Source organism: Rattus norvegicus, chromosome 10 (genome assembly GCF_036323735.1).
Source record: "Rattus norvegicus strain BN/NHsdMcwi chromosome 10, GRCr8, whole genome shotgun sequence".
NCBI classification, from domain to species: Eukaryota; Metazoa; Chordata; class Mammalia; order Rodentia; family Muridae; genus Rattus; species Rattus norvegicus.
The window spans coordinates 36,132,130-36,149,115 of record NC_086028.1 but is presented as its reverse complement, the minus strand read 5'-3'; the positions used below and the strand labels follow the sequence as shown (position 1 = coordinate 36,149,115).

Below are 16,986 nucleotides of genomic sequence, written 5' to 3'. Positions count from 1 at the left end.
AAACAAAATCCAATGCCTAGGGTGTCACCCAAGCCTTGTCCATATATACAAACTGCTGTGAGACCAGGAGCCAATTCAACATCACGCTGATGGCAACTGGGATCTTTTTATGGGGCTGTAACTGTGGTTTTTCTCTCCTTTATAGCTTCTGTCTTGGGCAGTGAGTGGCTCTTACTTTACCTTTCCAGAAATATATTTTTAGAAGCATTTAACTTGGATTTACCAGGACAAGTTCAGCAGTTATATTCACGGTGTGTTTATTTCTGCTTTGGCCCGCTCTCTTCCAACAGTCTCCAGAATGGCTGTGAACCCAGAGAGTGGAGTTGTGCAGAGAATCCCCAGATTCACTCGAATAAACAGCACACAGTAGACCCCAAACAGAAGCACCTTTCTCAGGCCAAGCAATGAGCCGACTAAAATTCTTAACCCTAAGGGGATAATAACAGGTCATAAAAAAATAAAAACCACAACAAAACAAAAACCCCTTTTCACAGATGAGTATAGTACCTACTCAGTCAGGGAAGACTGGACTCAGCTGGTCCAGTGAGTCCACCTAGACACTGGACAAAGCTGAGGGGTGGGCCACAGTCATGGTGGACATAGAGCCTGGGCCAGGACACACTGAATCCATCATGAGTTCTCTGTCGCATGGAAAGGATAATCCTAATAGCCCATCAATCCATGCTAGGAGGCATAATTTGGGCTATCAGACGAGGCTGTGGGTGGCTCAAAGACCACTCTGTGGTTAAGGGGGCTTGCTGCTCTTGCAGATGACCTGAGTTCAGTTCCCAGCTCTCACTGAGGCTCATAACTGCAGATCCAGGAGACACAATACCCCTTTATGGCTTCTATGGGCACTGTAGTCACATGTACATACCTACTCAGAGACACATACATTTTTTTTTTTAAAGAAAGGTCTTTTTTTTTTTTTCTTAAAAAAAATTGAAAGAGGCCATAGGAAAGGAAAGTTAAAAAAATGTCCCTGGGGGGTTGGGGATTTAGCTCAGTGGTAGAGCGCTTGCCTTGCAAGCGCAAGGCCCTGGGTTCGGTCCCCAGCTCCGAAAAAAAGAAAAAAAATGTCCCTGGAGCATTTCAAAAGGACAAAACAAATGTAAGGTTCACACTGTTGGGTTTGTATATAGTTCAGTTGGTAGAGTGGTTACCTGTATGTAGGAGGTACTGGTTTGAGTTCCCAGCATCAGAACAAAAATTAAAATAAATTATCTTAAAAATACCACTTCGTTGAGAGCCAAATGTTACTTTTCTTAATGTGACTGAACACTGGGCAGGAAGCAACTTAAAGGAGGAAAGGCTTTATCTCTGGCTCACGGTTTGAAAGGATACAGTCCATCTCCTCAGGGAAAGCACCATGTCAGCAGAGTGAGGGACTGGTCACATTGTATCCACAGCTGGGAAGCAGAAAGGAGACACAAAGTCTGGCCAAGCTTTTAGATCTCAAGGCCCCATCCCCTAGAGACCAGCTTTCTCTGGAGAGCCTTTACCTACTAAAGGCCCAGAACCTTCAAAAACAGCAGCAGCAGCTTTGGCCCAAAAGTTCAAAACACGTGGGAGCATCTCAGAGGCAAATCACAGCCAACCGGAAGCTTCCACAACGTTTAACATCTGTGCTAACAAACACCTGCCCCTTCCTATCTAGTGCCTTTTGTTTCCAGTGAAGAGAAACATCTCCGGATCCAGGTCCTCTTTTCTCACTATAACCCTGCTCCGGGGTGGGCACCTGGGCTTTGACATTGTTCTTCATGTTTGCTCAACAGTCATAGCAACCAGGCCTGTGAGCATGTCGGGAAAGAAAGAATATACCTGGTGCTCTGAGGTGTCTGTCCAGCAGAGGAGGGAAGACGGTCTGTTGGTCTCCTGGTTGGGTGGACTTGGTGGGGGAGTGCCTCACAGGATCTCCTCTGACCCGCTCCCCCATCTCGCTCCCCCCACCTCACCACAGTCTACACATGAGCTGTTCTAGTTCACAACACACTCGTGGTTTGTCGTCCCGCCCCCCCCCCAACCCCCAAGTTAAGGCAATAAATAAGAAAAATTCCCATGGGAATCTGCCAGTTCCACCTTTAAGAGAGGGGCTCTCCAACACAGGTTGTTGAACAAAACAAGCCACTTCACGGTTTTGGCAGCAGGACTGGGGTCTCGAGAGACTGAGCAGAGATGAGAACTGGCTGAGACCCAGAGCTGCATTCCCGTGCTGCCTTGTGCGGAGTGGCTTTACTTCACCAGACCTGATGACTATGGCCTGGGCCATCTGCTCAACCAGTTTTGTCTGCCTCCATCAGCAGAGGCAGCAGAGGCAAAGGGCAGGCTGGGTAAGGGACTCCAAGACACTGGCTGCCTTTCCTGGGCTCACTCTGCAACTTGAGGCATTTCCATGCAAGAATGGCTTAGTCGGCGTCCTGGTGGGGGATTTTGCTCTCTAAGCCAACAAACCAACCACGACAGCCTGAAACAGCCTGGGGATGCTTCGAGGGCATTTGAGGGATTTCTCTACTTTGGAGGCACCAGGGTAAGCAACACACGCGTTTCTGGCAGAACGGCCTTCTCTTCTGCAACCTTGCATTTTGCCTGGCCTGTCTGGGCCTCAGCTCCCCTCCACTTCATAACCTGAGGACCTTAACTGAATTAACCTCTTAGGAAGCTGGAATGGTGATGGGTGGCAGGGGGTCCTGGGTGTGGTGCTCCCTGAGCACTGAGGATTCAGGCTGGGATTTTGTTTTCTTTCCTACATCCAAAATAACAGGGGTGCAAGTCTGAGAAGATACAGCAAGTTCTAAGCCAGTTTCAGAAAGAACTGATGGTGAGCATCAGAGAAGGGGAAGGGTGAAGGGAGGGGAGGTGTGGGGGAGGGGAGGTGTGTGGGGAGGGGAGGGGCAAGGGCTGGTTCCTAAAACCTGAAGCTCCCAGCTCAGCAAGTAAACAATTATCCTCTCTCTCCCCCCATTCTCTCTGTCTCTGTCTCTGTCCCTGTCTCTCTGCGTCTCTTTTTTCCCTTCCTTCTTTCCTCTCTCTCTCTCTCTCTCTCTCTCTCTCTCTCTCTCTCTCTCTCTCTCGGCTTCATGTAGCCCAGGTTACCCTCAAACTTCCTTTGTATTGGAGGATGACCTTGGACTCCTGCCCCTCCTCACTTTTGGGATCCAGGGCTCTGGCCTGTTAGGCAAATGCTCTACCCACTGAGCTACACCCCCGGTCTTCAGAGTCAGGTTCGAATGAGCAAGTCGGAGAGTAGACTGGCTCCTAGCACAAAGTGAACTCTGGGAGGGAAGGCAGGCAAGAATCATGCTAAAATCAACCACACACTCGAGCATTCCCTGGGTGCCAGGCATGGCAGACATTTCCAAGTCACTTCCCTCAATTTTACGACCACCATTTTTTTACACATGACATTGAGTCTCTGAGACTTAAGTCAGTCCCTTCCCCCCCCTCTTTTCTTTTCTTTTTTCTTTCCCTCCAGCAATCAGACCCAATCTCCGACCCCACTTTTTAAACAAAACCAGTTGAGGCAGTGACTCTGGTCAGCTATGAAAACCCGACATGCTTCTGCCATTGCTATAACTTATGAGGAACTTTCATATTGGAGCCTTTTATCTCTGTATTGGAGGCGGGACAGACCTGCATGCATTTAACTTCTTTCAGTCATTCAAAGAGACGGAGAAGCGGAGAGAAGAGCCTGTATTAAATCAGGCAAAATAAGAGGAAACGGACTTAACAAAATATTATGGTAAGAGCTTCAGGTTTCTATAAATCACCCCCATTGAGCTCTGAAATCCCCAAATTACTATTGTTGTGCTATTTAATATTCCCGATCTGTAACAGCTGATGAAACCGTGAAACGCAGCCAAACATGGAGTCGGAAAACTTCTTTAACTCAATTTGGACTCCGAGTTACCGAAACAACAAAAACAAGACCCAGCACACACAGAAGTGGAGGTGGGGGGGGGGGGACAAAATCAAAACCTTCCAGGATTTAACAAATTTCAGTACAAATCGTGAACTGGATCCCTTCAAACCGTTAAGAGGCCTGTACAGAAAGAACACCGCCCAAATCAAATCGCCCGGAGGTTTCCCTCTGCAAAACAGCCTGTGGCTCCCTCGTCAGAACCGGAGCCAGAGTGGAAATTGGTGTGAAAATTAGTGAGTGCAGACTGCCGCAGAGCACAGGGGAGAGAAACCGGAAGGCAGCGTTCCCTGGGTATTTGCAATAATAACCAAAGCAGAACCAGCTGCAGGCTGGCACGGTGCACCTCGTCCCAGTGCCGTGCAGGCTGACGTTCAAAGGGCCAAGTAAGTGGATGGTTAGGTGCAGTTTCACGCCTCGTTGCACAGCTAAATAAAAGGAAATATACATACATATATTAAGTGTAACTGAAGTTCTGTAGCACAGACAGGCTTTCTCTACTTGGGTCTGGAGGTTCCAGTTATCCCATAGCCAAAAGTTTTTGAGGTAGGAGGAGGTTTTTACCATAGGCCAAGGATCACCAAAGTAATGTAAAGGTTGCTTTCCGTTATTGTAAGATCATCCAAGGACATCCCTGGATCGTAAGTGCTCTAGCCATGCCGGAGGTGGGAGGGGGGGTTTGGTGGAATAGGGGCTGAGTGTGGAGGGGTTGCTAGGAGCTAGAAGGGGAACAAAGGCAGGACAGGAAGCAGGAATAAGAACAATGCATGAATTGAGCATCTACTGTATACCAGGCCTGATTCTGAATGTGCTCTATAAACATACGTTGGCCTGTGAGCCTAGGCAGTGGCTAGTGTAACTACATTTGTTTTACAGTGAGGGAACTGAGGCAGAAGTGGAATTGTCTCACAAAGGTCACAGAGCCAAGAGGCAAGTGATTGAGTGCCAGGGAGCCACCCCCCCACACACACCAGGATGCCTTCTACATGTGTGCTAGCTGCCATTGGCTAGCCCCCTTCCCAGCCATAGTGTAAACACAGGGGGTCTGGATGTAGCAGACATTTCGTTTATAAACAGACAAGAGCTCAAACATCTGGCCTTTCCTCGGCAGCACAGACACTGTGCAGGTACTGGCTGTTTAGTCCGCTAGGTCTGTTGCAGAGCATAAATTCCTAGAGACTCCTCCCTCTTCCACACTGGCCTGAGGGCCTGAGACACCAAGTGAGGGCTTCTGTGGCAGGCCTCCTGACCACTAGTATGGCTGGGGCATGTGGCTAAGAAGCAAGAACTTTGGGTCCCCACACCAATCTGTAGGTGCCCACTAGCAGCCAAGGCCCAGCTCTGCCACTTTTAAAACTTCAGTGACTTAAGTGCAGGGTCTGGTCCTTATTTTATCCCCACCTCTCCTCTCCTCCCTCCCTCCCTCCCTCCCTCCCTCCCTCCCTCTCTCCCTCTTCCTCCTCCTCTTCTTGTTTCATTCTCTAGACTAGCTTTAATTGCACTAGGTAGCCCCGGCTGGCTTCTTACTTGCCATTCTCCTGCCTTATCTCCTAGAGCTAGGATTATAGTTCTAGACCAACATGCTCTTTAACTGTCTGCATTTACTAAAACATTTAAAATTTGTGTGTGTGTGTGTGTGTGTGTGTGTGTGTGTGTGTGTGCGCGTGTGTGTGCACTTGTGTGCATGGCACGTTTGGAGGACACATTGAACTCAGGTCTTCAGGCTTGTATGGCGAGCCTTTACCACTGAGACATCCTGCCTGTCCCCATCTTCACCATTTTTAAATGTGTGTGTCTACATTAGCATAATTAAGCTACTACCACTACCACCATCCTCAGAAGCCTCTCATCCTTCCATGGGCTAAAACTGACCCCATCAAACACAGATTCCCTATCCTCTCTCTCCCAGCCATCGACCACCCATACACTCTCTTCCGTCTTCCCCACTTTGCCACCTGTAAGTGAAGCGTCACGCGACATTTATGTTCCTGTGACTTATTTCCTCAGCACGATGTCCTCAAGTTCATCTTTGGAACAGGTGTAGGATTCTCCTTTCTTGTTCAGGGCTCAATATATGCCACCACCTGGACATACCACTGCCCAGAGACACCGTAATTTATGTCCACTTATAGAACGGTGGATGAGAATCCTCCAGAAGCCTCCTTCCATCATGTGCTCTAGTTAAACATGACAGACACCTTCTTCTTGATAGACATGATTACGACACATCACTATTCTTCAGTCACTGTTCCCCGGGGTACCCACAAATGCTGTGGCTGCAGAGATGGTAGGATCTTTGGGCTTCTAGAACATTCTAGTTCAACCTTAAAAACCACAGATATTTTTCGTGTGTGTGTGTGTATTTGTGTGTGACATATGTACGTGTGTGTAGGTATCCATACATGCCCACATATGTGGGAGCCACAGGTCAACCTTGGCTGTCACTCCTCAGGCTGCATCTCATCCTCCAAAGAACCCACCAAGCTCCACCTATACAACACTGGGCTTATTCGCACACATCACCTCACCCAGCTTTTAAAAATGTAAGTTCTGAGGATCAAACTCTGGGCTAGCACTTTACTGACTGAGCCATCTCCCCAGCCCTGGGAGCTGGATTTTGTAGGGACATCATCGCCTGTTTTTGATTGATATTTCAACCTCTTTAAAACAGCATAAGCCAAACGAAATTGGCCTAGAAGCTATGTTCGATCCTCTGCGTGACCTCACCTCCTAACCATAGCTGCAATGGGGTTCTGAAAAGGAGGCAGTGGAGCTCAGTGGGCCCTGTGACTTGTCTGGGGTCACACAGGAGCACCTGGGCTTGAAGAGAAGCCCTGAATGGCACTTCCACCTTCTGCCTGAGGCTCACACTGTTTGCTGGTGACTTACAGTGCTGAAGACGGGCCACCTGACGCAGGGGAAGAGGTGCATTCAGTAGGGATGTGAAGCTATCATTAGACTTGAGAGCAGATCCAAGGTCCAGTTTGGTGGGGACTAAGTGCTCCTGACCCACAGTGGCAAAAGCAAAGACCCCCTTTACCCCCGACCCCTACCCCACACAGTTTGTGCGGTCTGTGTATTGAGCCTGTCCTTATGACCTCCTTCCTGGTTGTTAATCAGGATTCTGGTGGGTGATGACTTTCAAGAGAGGCTGTGTGAACTCTGAGATTTACAGAATCTGGGGTCTGGCAACCCCAGTCTGACATTAACCCTTTGGTTGTAAGACTGAGACTCTCTTTAGCTTGACTGGACTCCCTGGGTTCCTCTGGAGACAAGAACGGGTTAAATGGTGCATCTGTTTCCTCTCTTAGAAGGTCAGGAACCCAGGCATGGTTTAAAAGCATTCTTCACACAGCAGCAGATAACCCCTCGACACAGGCCTTTGGCAAGCTAGCTGTGGTGCTCTCTTGGGGGTGAGGAGGGGGGGGGAAGGCTCTGCCCCAGGGCAAAGCAAGACCACCTTCAGGGTGTGCAAGACCCTCTCTCGCCTTGGTCCCGTCTAAAATATTCTAGAATGTTCTGGGCCCTTTGGAGCTCTCTGGCCCTGGTGGCATTTACATTTTATTTGGGATTGGGGCTGGGGTAGGATTAACGCAGCAGCTCAATGTGTAATAAATAAGTAGATTATTGAGTTGAGCAAGTAGCATGAGGGATTTCAGAGCCGGAAGCAGGAAGATTCATGATGGTAAATTAACAGCTAGTGACCCACAGGGAGACTAAAATCTCTGTGATCCAGATGTCTTATCCACATGACCCCAGCCTTCTCTGCTCCTTCCCTGTCCTGATCACGCTGTGTTCACCATCCCCACAAATCCCATCTGAGTGACACTGTCCCACCACCCTAGCTGTGAATCTTAACATCTACACCCACAGTCACTGTAGGAACATCAAAAGTCACCAATGCTCACCAGGGGCTTTCCAAATGCCTCTCCAATATCCCCCCTCTGCCTGACCTCTGTTTCTTCTTCTTTAAATTAGAACTTGCAGGGTTGTGTGTTGGTTAGTTTTCCATTGCTATAATGAGATACCTAAGTGTGGATACTTTATTAAGTAAAGAGGTTTTTAGTACTGGAGTCCAAAGCTTGATGGATGCCAACAAGTTTGGCTCTGGGGAGTACCTCAGGGTGGATGGGATTACTAGGGTGGAGGCACATGTAAGTAAGAGTGCTAACACAGCAAGGCATGCTGTGCACAAGACATGGTGAATGTGTGCAGGGTCAGTTCTCTCCTACCATTTGGGCCCAGGGAAACAATTCAAGTCTCCTGGGCTTGGTGGCAAGTGCCTTTGCCAGCTGAGCCCTGTAACTGTTTTTCGAAGACTGACTTCAATCTCTTCCTATAGCTGTTTCAGGAGAGGAAACTAACCTTTACCCCTTGGCTCTAGGGGATGGGAGTACAGAGGCCATGCCTAGGCACCCCAAGCTTTGTGCTTCCTAGGGGACAGGTTAGCACTGTTCTCCCTAGAGGAGGAGTCAGGATCTAAGCAATCTTCCTAGACTAAGCAGACAACTGTTCCTAGATGGATCATCATCACCTCCCACCCCTCCACATACCATCCATCTACCTGCCTGCCATTCATCCATCCACCCACCCAACACATCCATCCATCCACTCAACCACCTAACACATCCATCCATCCATGCATCTACCTATCCATCCATCCACCCATCCATCTATCCACCCACCAATCCATCCTTCCATCCATCCATCCACCCATCCATCTATCCACCCACCAATCCATCCATCCATCCATCCATCCACCCACCAATCCATCCATCCATCCACCCACCTACACATTCATGCATCTATCTATCTTTGAACTATCTATTTTCTATCTATCATCTATCAATCATCTCTTATCTACCAATCTATCTACCTACCTATGTATCTCCCATTTACCTTCTATCTATAATCTGTCTATATCTATGATCTATCTATTAATCATCTATGATCTGCTTGTTGATCTTCCTTCTATCATCTGTCTATATCTATCATCTCTCTATTGTCTTTTTTTTTTTTTTTGGTTCTTTTTTTCGGAGCTGGGGACCGAACCCAGTCTATTGTCTTTCTATGTATGCGTCTGTCTGTATCTTTACACCAATGCTCTTCTTCCCCCTTCCTGCAGGTCATACCATCCAAAGGGGAGTGGAGACACCAGGGCTAAGCTGCTGGTTAGCCAGAGCCGCACCATTTCCCTCATGGGGATCTAGCCCACTGCTCACAAGCAGGATCCCACTGTGTGAGATCTACACACATACACATCCTGACACAGCTTGTGGGGAGGCCCTCCAGCAAACATTGCCAGCTCTTAGCTGGAGGCTGGAACCCTCAGTGATAATGTCATTGTTGAGGAGGGTCTGTCAGAAAGACCAGCAGGAGGAGGTCACACTTTTCCTCAGCTGTGAGAGATGTCTGGGGATCCTGCAGGCCTCTCCAAGCTCCACTTGCGAGAGCCAAACCTCCTCACTCCCACGCACTTCCTGATTCCCGCTTAGGCTGGGAATCTCTTACTATTGACTTACTATTACCCTTCAAATTGACCCATGTTTTTTTACTTAAAGTTATTTAAAAAAATAAATGTTATACACTTTGGAATACAGAAAACCAGTTCTCCTTGCCCAAAATAGAAAGGGACTCTAAAAATAAATACACAGGGAGGGAAGCTATTGAATTACAACCAGATACAGCAAAATGATGGAGGGTTGGCACGAGAAGCTTGTGTGTCAGGGACAGGGAAATCAGCAAGTGTCCCCCAGCCTCGAGGACATACTGGCCTTAGTGTTTTCTTTGGCAGTGCTGAGAAGAGTTGAAAAAGAGATGATTTCACTGCAGCCCCTGGTCTGAGGTGTAATGGGTGTTCCAGGAAGAGGTGGAAGGTCCTGGGGTGGGTGTGGCAGGAACTGCTCCAGGGCAGTGAATGGGAGAATACTAACCACATCACAGCCTCCACTTCCAGAGGGCTTCGAGCTGCCTCTTTTCTCTCCTAAGGCCCTGCAGTGGAGGCCACACCTCACTTACAACCACACCCCACAGTGCTTGTCCTTCTGAGCTTGGATCTAGGAGTGCTGAGTTTTAGGGTGTATCTGAGGTGGACCACACACAGTCTACGCCTTCCTGTCTGTTTCCCAGGAGATGCAGGTAGAAGGTCTGAGCCTATGGTTCCTCTTGGTGTGTACTGGGGATGGGGAGAGGTAAGACTATTTAAATAAATTTCAGAAGGTTTAAGAGTGCACCCTGCTCTTGGAGAGGTCCCAAGTTCAGTTCCAGCACCCACACACCACTGTGACAGGTAACTCCAGCTTCTGCGGATCTGGCGCCCTCTTCTGGCCCCTGAGGGCACCAGCACTCAAGTGCACATACTCACAAGACACCTACACATACATATAATTTAAAAATAAAAGCAATCTTTAAACCCCAAGGTAACAACCCTCTCCCAGTCACTGACAGGCTTCTTCTTTTTCTACTTCAACTACTTCAAGCGCTTTGCCTCAGTGGGACCAGCTTCTGTCCTTCAGCCCCTGGCACCTTTTACTTAGCACGGTCCTCAAGCTTCATCCACACTGTGGCATGTGTCAGGATGTCCTTTTTTTGTTTCTTTGACAGAGGGACTGGCGATATTGTCCCTTGCTGGCCTCTAATCACTGGACTCAATTGATTCTCCTGCCTCAGCCTCTTGAGTGGCTACTGCCACAACCTCATACCACTCTGTGCCTTTCCTTGTCTGGATGCACAGGCCGCACTTTGCTCACCGCATCTGCTGATGGACACTTCGCCTGTCCCATCTGCAGGCTGTTGGGATTAACATGCAATGAATGAACAAGTACAAAAGTCTGTTCCAGTCTCTGCTTTCAATTCTCTCAGGCACATGTCTGTGGATGGATAAAACCCTCCTTTATTTTTCCCACGTGCACGAGTGTATGGTGTGCGTGTGAGATCATTGCATGGTACGAATGCTTATGTGCCCGTGCTTGTGTGTGTGGTGGCCAGAGAGTGACACTGGCTGTCTTTATCAATCACTTTCCACCTTATATATTGAGGCTGGGTCTCTCACAAGTGTGTTCCTTGATTTGGCTAGCCAGCTTGCTCCAGAGATCTCGTGCCTCTGCCTCACTAGAGCTGGGATGCAGACAGGTTGCCACGCCTATGAGACATTCATGTGAGCACTGAGGATCTGAATTCTGGTCCTCACACTTGTCATGGCAAACACTTTAGTTACTAAACCATTACCCCAGACTATATAAAGCATTGCCAATGTAAACTCAAGTTGACGGCTTTCTCTTTTGGTTGGGGGTCAGTGATGGGGACTGAACCTAGGTGACATGCAAAGCCAGAGCTCTATTACTGAGCCCTAGCCATCTCCTATTTGCAACATCATTAGAAAGGACCTCACAACCTCTGGGACATTGCCAAAGGAATGGGGATCCTCTGTTCATCTCCTACCTCTTCCTTCTGGTCTATCTGGGTAGTGTTCACCGCCTTGCTGTAAGAAACAACCAGGTCTCATATCTGTGGGAATTGAATCTAAGACCTTCTTGGATATCAAGGTTTGGAGGACGCTGAATTCCCTTATGTAAATGGTATGGTATTAAATATAACCCACACAATCCTCTTGTATACTTTAAATCATCTCATGGCTTATAATACAAGGTCAGTGCTATGTAGACAGTTGTTACCCAGAACTTCTGGGAATAATGGAAGGGGGAAAGTCTGTATACGTTTCATACAGATGCAATCTTTCCCCGCCAAATATGTTTAACCTGTGGTTGGTCGAATCCATAGATTCGGACCACACAGATACAAAGAATCAACTGTACTGTTTCCACAGGCCTCGCCATATTACAAAAAGACCACAGGACGACATGTTGTGTGAGAGAGTGAGCCCTCAGAGCAGGTGTGAGCTGAAGGAGAGAGAGGCAAGCATAGCCTTGACCCTGCAAAGAGAAGTCCCACCTAGGCCACCGTACACGATCCAAGAACAAGACTGAGGCTGAGCCCCAGCCTTGGAGATCAGCATTCCAGCCAGAGCTCACAAGGCTCTGTCCTCGAAGAGGTCCTGTTCTATCAACAAAGACCAACCATCTTCTGGGTGACTGTTTACAGCTGGAGAAACCAGAGTCAGTCAAAGGGAGAAGGTGGGACATCTTCCCTGAAGGTCCCACTGGCTATGGGGACATGGGCTGTAGACATGTCCTCAGTGATCGACCCAACCGTCCCACCATACAGAGGCCCAAGGGGGATCATCTGTCACAGTAACATGACTTTCTTCTCAGCCGTCTCTTGGCTCAGCCATCATAATACGGCTCATTCACGTTTAAATGTTTCCGCCCCATTTATCTAAGAGTGCAAGTGATCACTCTCTCCAACTCCATCAGTCTCTTTCAATTCCAAGCGCCTCAGCCTTTCCATGTCCGGGGCATGCTACATCTGCTTGACAAACGGGGAGCAGCTGCCGGGCTCAACTCATAAATGAATGGAAAGTCCTGGCCCATCAACATCTGGTTCAGCCATTTCTGGAGGCCCTTCCTCAGCTCTGTGGCTTGCTTTGAGCTGACCAGCCAAGGTTGGCGTCCACCTCCCGAGGCAGCTGCTCTGAACTCTTTTGGCGTTGACTCTTCTGTCCCCATGTGCTTTTTTGGCCAAGGCATAGTTATCTGTGTACATGCAAAATGCTCACAGGCTAAGCCGGTGTGGCTGTGTGAGTACATACCTTGGCAAACCCAGCCACCCAGCGAGAACACTTGTTCTCACTCTAAAGACAGCCTAGAATTTAAAAGGAAGAGGTGGGCAGTGGCTGAGGATGGAGCTCAGTTTGTAGAATGCCTGCCTGGTTTGCACAAAGCCCCGGGCTCCCCAGCAGCACAGAAACCAGGTGTGGTGGCATGCGCCTCTAAGCCTAGCATTTCAGGGATCAGAAGTTCAAGGTTGTCCAACCGAAGCTACTTGAAGCTCTGTCTCAAAAGAAAGATGGAGACTGAGAGAGGAAGATACTTGATGCCCAACCTGTGGCCTCTACATGGACATGCATGGACTCAAGTACCTGCACACACACACATGCACACACCCATACACACACACCACATCACACACACACCACACATACACACACACCACATCTCATCTCCATATACCAAACATACATACACACACATCACACATCACACCACATCTCACACACACATACCACATACTACATCACACACATACACACACCACATTACACACACACATCGCACCACATCTCACACACACATACACACACACACCACACCATATCACACACACACATAACATCACATATCATACCACATCACACACACACATCACATCACATATCATACCACATCACACACACGTCTCTCACACACACACTACTTCATACCACACACACCACATCAGACATCATACCACATCTCACACCCCCCACAATATCTCTCAGACACACACACACACACACACACATACATACATACATACATACACACACACACACACACACACACCCCACATCACACTTCACACCACACCAATCTAACACTTTAAAGGTCGGTGTTCAATAGCAGCAGAACCCTGCCCTTCTGCACTCCCTGCCCATGAAGACATTTAGCCAGAGGCCGGGTCAGTCTCAACATGAACTCGCTTTGCACAATTCTTCCCGACTTGAGTTTTCAACCTGGGAACAGGAAACCCTCAAGCCCGACTCCATATGAATAGGCACTTCTGACCGAGCCCTGAGCTTTCACCAGATTCTCAAAGGAGCCCCAGAGGACTTTATTCATAATTAACTTTAAGGGTTCCCCTGCCTACCATGTCTTGTTTTCAGGGAAACTTTAAACTGTTCCCCAATCAGGCACTCTGGGAAACCTGGAGTACAAATGTACTAATACAGAGGGTGTGGTTACATAAACATTTGAAGTGGCCCTGCTAGTGTTATAACTATTTTAATAGAGGTCATGTCTGAGGCTTTTGTTCAATATATATATTTTTCCTAAGGAACTCGTTTGGCCTGAGGAGTTGTCTTAGTTGGGAAAATTTTTATTTCTTTCTAAGCATGAGGGCCTATTTGATCCCCAGACCCATGTGAGAGGGCCAGCTATGGCGGTATATACTTAGAATCTCAGTACTTGGGAGGTAGAGGCAGGTGGACTTCTGGGACTCAATAGACAGCTGACCAAACTATGATGAGCTCCAGGCCAATGACTCACCCTACATTCAGCAATGTAAAGTGGAGAGGTGTCTGGGGAATGTTATCCAAAACTATCATCCTCTGACCTCCACAGACACATGCACACATATTCACACATGCCCATATGCACATGAACATGTACATATGCTAGCATGTGCTCAAGATGCACACATGTATATGCATACACAAAACCTCCCAATCTTGTCTTGTGAAGCGTAAAAATAAAAACGTAGGGTTGGGGATGTGGCTCAATGGTAGAATGTTTTGCTTGGCATGTGCAAGATTCTGGGTTCAAACCCAGACAAACAAATACATAAATTCATATTGAACCATCATGTTTCTCAATTTTCTAATTGTAAGGGAGTGCCATATGCAGGAGGCTCATGTAAGGGGTACTTTTACTAAATGTACTGGTCAGGTTTGAGAGGGTAGCTCAGTGGAAGATTACATCTATTAATACCTGATGTATTAATCAATCCACTTATTACATTTGCAGTGAGTTCTGCTCGGAGCACTGATTTGGATATAGAATCTTTCACTGCAAATGAGCAGAAGTCAGCTTCTCTAAAAGGAAAAAAAATACCCTTGTGTTGAAGTGGGGTAATACAGAAGTCAAAGCAAAGCCACAAACTCAACAGGAAGCAGAGAGAGACGATAGCAGTAAGGACACACGGGCTTTGTGAGGTTGGTGCAACAAATACCCCCAAGCTTAGCGAATGAAGGCAACAGAAGCTCCTACTCTGAACTCAGAGTTCACAGCTCTGCGGGCCAGAAGCCTGTCTGACAGGGGCTTCAGCAGGGCCAGCCACTCCGAAGCATGGAAGGGGGACAGTGCTTGACTATCTCCTAACTTCTCGTGGTTGCCACCCAGCACTGCCACTCCTTGAATTTAGACACATCATCTGAGTAGTTACCCACGTGATCACATGTAATATTCCTTGTGACTGTCTCAGTGACTAAATTTTTCTTATCCTCCGTGGGTCTCAGTCACTGGGTTAGAGGCATCCCAGCCCCAGTCCAGTAAGACCTGGCCTTAACTTATTATATCTGCAAAATAAAAAAATGACTTCCGGTAAGATCCCAGTCACAGTCTCATTTCTGTGTGGGTGACATTGCTCAGTGGCTAGGGGCATGCCTGGTGACCTGAGTTTGATCCCTATAACCCCTGTTAAGGTAGAAGGGGAGATCTTATTCCATAAAATTTCCCCCGACCTCCGCATATATGCCCCACCCCCACACGATTAGACATTTAAAAGAATCATATTCCCATATAGTTGGGGCTAGGACTTCCATAGATCTCCTGCGGCCCACATGTAGCCACAGTAAGTGTGATGGGAGTCAGAGCAATGGGCACTAACATCTTTGAAAAGACCCACAGAAAGACACAGCATTAGAGCAGAGATCTAAATGAAGAAAGGACATGGGCCCTGAGGGTGAAGGGTACCAGGCAAAGACCCAGAGGAAGAGATACCCAGGCCCGTGCCCCTTCCTCAAACTGTATGACCAGCGCTTGCTGTGTGAAGAGTTTAAATTCTGTGGCAATTTGCAGCAGTAGGAAGTGACACAGCCTCAGGTGTGCTCTTCATTTAAGATCTGTCACTACTGCTACATAACAAGTGACTAATAACTTAGTGGCTCAATCTCGTTTAAAGTTTATTTTCATTTGTGTGTGTGCTTGCATTGAGTGCAGTGCCCATGGAGGCCAGAAGAGGGCGTCAGGTCACCCGGAGCCGGAGTTACAGGCAGTTGTGCGCTGCCTTCTGTCGGTGCTGGGAAGGCAACTCATCCTCTGTAACGGCAGCAATCAGTCTTGACTGCCGACCCATCTCTTTACCCACAACAGCTTGAAACTCAGCTCCCGGTTTCTGTGGGTTAACATGTCTAGATCTCTGCCTGGGGACGTGCAAGGCTGTGGTTTCGGTTGACTGTTCCTTTAAGGGACCACAGGCCTTTCAAGCTCACACAGCTGACAGCTGAAGTTAGTTCTTCATAGGTGCAGGTCAGAGGGCTTCTCCTCTTATGTTTGTTTGGTTCCATTCAGTACCTTGCTATCGCCCAGGCTACTCTGGGATTCACAGCCCTCCTGCTCCAGCCTCCCTGGTGGCTCGATCACAGATGAACAGCCTAAACACACATGGCCCTTTCCTTTCTTGTTACTGGTCTGGTCCCTGCAACTCCTAGAGACTGCCTATGGTTTCTGGCCACGTGCTCCCCTCGACAGCCACTCACACTGCAAATCCCCCGACTTCATGTTTCTGATCTCTTGATCCTGATTTAAAGACCTTAAGGGATGAAGTCAGCTGGATCATCTCCTGTTTTTTTTTTTTTTAAAAAAGGATTTACAAACATAGTTTATTATGAAAGTGACAGTCAGAGAGATGAAGAGGTCTACAAGGCAGGACCCACAAGGACCAGGAGTGCAGGCACCCCAACCCTGTGGAGTGGAGCCGGTCTCCCTCCAGTTCATGGTAAGATGATCAGCAGCAGGGTGCTCACTCAAACGTTATCACAGGGGCGCTTTGTAAACTGAGTTTTTCCTGGAGGCATGGCGGATAAAGTCACTGCCCATTGGTCACCGCCTTTATTCTCTAGCTCCCTATTAAACAGACAGATGAAGAGTGCTCCCTGGGCAGCGGGATCCTGAAGACTCCCTTAGAATTCCAGGCCACGTTCATCCGTCACCCCCACATCCCCAAGTATGGATCAGATCATCAGATCATCAGATCATCGTGATCGTCAGAGTCAGGGGTACCCTGTGAGTACAGTGTGCCTGACCATGTGGGCAGAGCTGTATCAGCACAGACACAGGCAGAGGGGTCATTTCTCCATGCCAGCCTCCAAGTGGGACACTTACACCTCCTTTCGGCCAATTCTCTCCTGCAGAGAG

The 16,986-nt window shown here is 48.2% G+C and overlaps 1 protein-coding gene and 1 long non-coding RNA gene across 3 annotated transcripts in view; one reads left to right on the top strand and one right to left on the bottom strand.

Moving 5' to 3' along the window:
• Nucleotides 1–16,986, bottom strand: part of Col23a1 (collagen type XXIII alpha 1 chain) — a 286,953-nt gene that overhangs the window by 188,164 nt on the left and 81,803 nt on the right.
• LOC120095095 (uncharacterized) lies at nucleotides 498–4,371 on the top strand. Of its 2 annotated transcripts, XR_005490194.2 has the most exons (3): nucleotides 498–2,527; nucleotides 2,762–2,818; nucleotides 3,473–4,371. It is a non-coding gene; the product is annotated as an uncharacterized LOC120095095 (long non-coding RNA). The 2 variants fall into 2 exon arrangements; XR_010055342.1 differs by having other exon boundaries at nucleotides 2,762–4,371.